The following is a 3,289-nucleotide window of genomic DNA, read 5'->3' on the forward strand; positions in this document are numbered from 1 at the left end:
AAGTGAATGAAAGCAACACGAACTGGGTGTTTTTATATAAACTGTATTACATATTGCAGCATGAATGTGTGTAATATGTTTAGGCACCCACACACTGGCAAATCTATCCGAAATAAACACAGAATCACATGCACTAGTGAGTTTATCTATATACTTACCTGTCCATGTTCTCTTGTATATGTTGGCCTTACCACCAGGCCATTCTGTGAATGGATGGCAAACAACTGCTGCTTGGTGCGACAGGCGCTCACCACTGGAGTGATGAACAAGCCAGTGGCCTATCATTTTCTACAAAAAGGGCACTGGCTTGCAGCACTTAAATGTATGGTCATTGATTGGCAGCCCCCACTCGCATGTGGGGAAGATCGAGAACTGGCTTTGAAGTGTGGGGAAGCCAAATGGATCTTTGATCTCAACATGGTGGCTCCCAGGGGCCTGAACGAACAGATCTTATTTAATGTGTTTTTGTGATTTTTTTTGTTATAATTTTTTGTGATTTTTTTCATAATCTTGTTTTTGTGATGTGATATACTGTCCTTGTGAGGACTGTCTGGCTATTTTAGCATGTTGTTTTGTGATAGATAGTTTATTACTGTTACATTGTATAACATGGAAATGACTTTTCTAAATCATTGGATATTGTTGCTATACTTACATCTGCTACTGACATTTACATAGTAGTGCATTGCCTTTATCGAGTTGTTCGGTTTATATGATTGTCCGAGCGCTCTTTGTGTTGTTGTTTGCTGGTCTTCTGGAGACCATCAGCTGGTGTGCGCTCATGTCATCTCTACATCGCAGCGCACCCGCCCCCCGGTCTGTGTGGGTGATTCGCGTTGTGGAGCAATTATGTGATCGCGGCATTATGCAATCAGTTGGAGTGGTTGTTTGCAGCTTGCCTGCAGCGGATTGCTGTCCTCACAGTGAGGCTTGAATAGCCTGGATGAATGGGGGTGCGTGCTGAATGGCATTTGGATGATATGTTACAGTGATTGATTGCACCTGGTAAGTCATGCCTAATGTTACTATTTACTCTAGTGTTTGTTTTATGTTCACTGACTACTACAGATGGCTGTGACTTCTTGACATACTTGTGCCTTGACAAAGGTCTATAATATGTCCGAAACATCGAACTTTGTACTAATGACACTGGTGGTTTGTAATAAATAACCTTTTTTGCTGCGACCGTCTATTCTTCTATTTTTGCATATGTTAACCACATTATGGTAGAGTGTAGTTACATTGGGTATGCACCCCGGCTGGATGGATATTTGTTAGTGTGGGCTCTATATGGAATATATATATATATATATATATATATATATATTAAAAGAAGTGAATGATTTCAGCGACAGGCATCTCTGCCTGAATAATATATGCTAAAAACTGACAAGTATATAAAATCAATTTAATTCAAAATATGAAGACAAACAATATAAACACACAAAAGGATATTGATAGCTAGAACAAGCTTGGTCCTCTATGGTGCCAAATATCTCATAGTTTGAGAAAAAACCTCTATGCAAATGGCGGAAAGTGCAAATAGTGCTACAGGACATAAATTAATTTCTGGCAGTAATCTTGAGATTTAAAAATCACAATGAAGAAGAAATATTACTAACAAAAAAATGTTAATAAAGTGCAAATAGTGCATAACATGTATTGCACAACCATAATATTTAGCATGTAAATAGCAGAATATTTTTTTTTAAAGAGGAATAGGCACATTTTTTTAAAAACAGCAATACGTTAAGAAATGCTTATCTTGATAGCTCATAAAGGCAAGAATACAGTTTTCCCAATGCGTTTCATCCAATGGGACTTTTTCATGGGATAATAGCTGCCAAACATAAGCTCATATTTATACCAGGCTAAACAGGACTGATTAGGCATCATTAAGTTAATTGATGACCTCACTTCCGGTATCGTGGTAAGAAGTACCAAGAATACCTTCTAAAAAGCTACTAAAGGGTGATCTATTATCTATGACATGAATCAGTAATCCAGTAATGTCAGTAAGTAACCAGAATAGTTATATGTTCTTAGTCTGATCGAGACAGCATTTCCGCCCATCCGGCAAGCAACTTCCACTCTTCCGCCTGATTCATATGACTTCCATCCTTTCTCCGGTCTCTCCGTGGTGGCTGGCAGGGGGGTGAACTTTCACCCATCCTATGATGTCATCAAGTACCTCTGTCAGGTGTCCCTTCAGCCGGATGCCTTCGCATCCTTTAAACGGCACACCCATCTGTCTGTGAAATTCAATGACAACTTTATGATTTTTGTAGTGATGAAGTTTAGGCGCCATTTTAGAATATGTAAACCTTGCCCATACTAGCATCATTAAGGGATTTTTTTTTCCCAAATGGAAAAATTTAGGCATATATAGTAATGAATTAAAAATTATATATACAAATAATACAAATATTATAACATTAGGGGGAAAAAAGGCAGAATATGGGAACATTAGGTATTCCTGAATATGGTACTAAATAATATGTGAAAGATATATACAAGATCAGTCAGATGCAGTATTCAGAAGTATTCAATAGCAAGAATAGATTATAACAGTGATATTAATAATAATAATAAAAACCACAAGGGGGTTCCCCACTGACCACCAAATAACAATTATATGAAAATAAATATGGTGAAATAGGTAAAAAAGGAGATATAAGAATAATAATGAAGAAGATAATGATGACAAAAATGTATAAAAATGTATAAGGGTATATATATAAAATATTATAGAACATGTATAAATAACAAAGTGAGATCTTTTACAAGGCCATCAAGCATCCTTAAGGCATACATGAGAGTTTGTTCTTTCGAGGACCGAGTGGGCACTGTGCACCCTGATGTATGAATGTATGGACTCTACAACACCTGGTATTCCCAGGAGGTCTCCCAGCCTAGCACTGGCCAGGCCCACATATGCTTAGCTTCCAAGATCGGATTAGATTAGGCATATACACACTGGTGTGGTTGTAGGTAACTTCTTACACATACAACTACTAACTCATCCCCTACAAGAACGGTGCAATTTCATAGCTCTCGTTAAATCCTTGTGGGGCCATGGTATTCAGGACCTCATTCAGAGTCGGTCGTTGCGGTCGCACGGTCGTAAGGGAAAAGGGGCTGGATATGCAAATGATGCACTCGAATGTTGCGTCCTTAAGATCGGATCGTTAGCTGGCCGACCAAGGGGAGGATGTGGCCGTAAGACAAAAAATACGCCCCCTTCTCGTACACATTACACATCATCTCCGGGCATATAAGGATTAATCAA

At 38.5% G+C, this 3,289-nt stretch overlaps 1 pseudogene; it reads right to left on the reverse strand.

Moving 5' to 3' along the window:
• Positions 1-2,874: 2,874 nt before the first annotated feature.
• On the reverse strand, positions 2,875-2,993 carry LOC148518796 (5S ribosomal RNA; annotated as a pseudogene).
• Between the last annotated feature and the right edge of the window lie 296 nt (positions 2,994-3,289).

This window comes from Taudactylus pleione, unplaced genomic scaffold (assembly GCF_031769625.1).
Source record: "Taudactylus pleione unplaced genomic scaffold, aTauple2 ptg000199l, whole genome shotgun sequence".
NCBI classification, from domain to species: domain Eukaryota; kingdom Metazoa; phylum Chordata; class Amphibia; order Anura; family Myobatrachidae; genus Taudactylus; species Taudactylus pleione.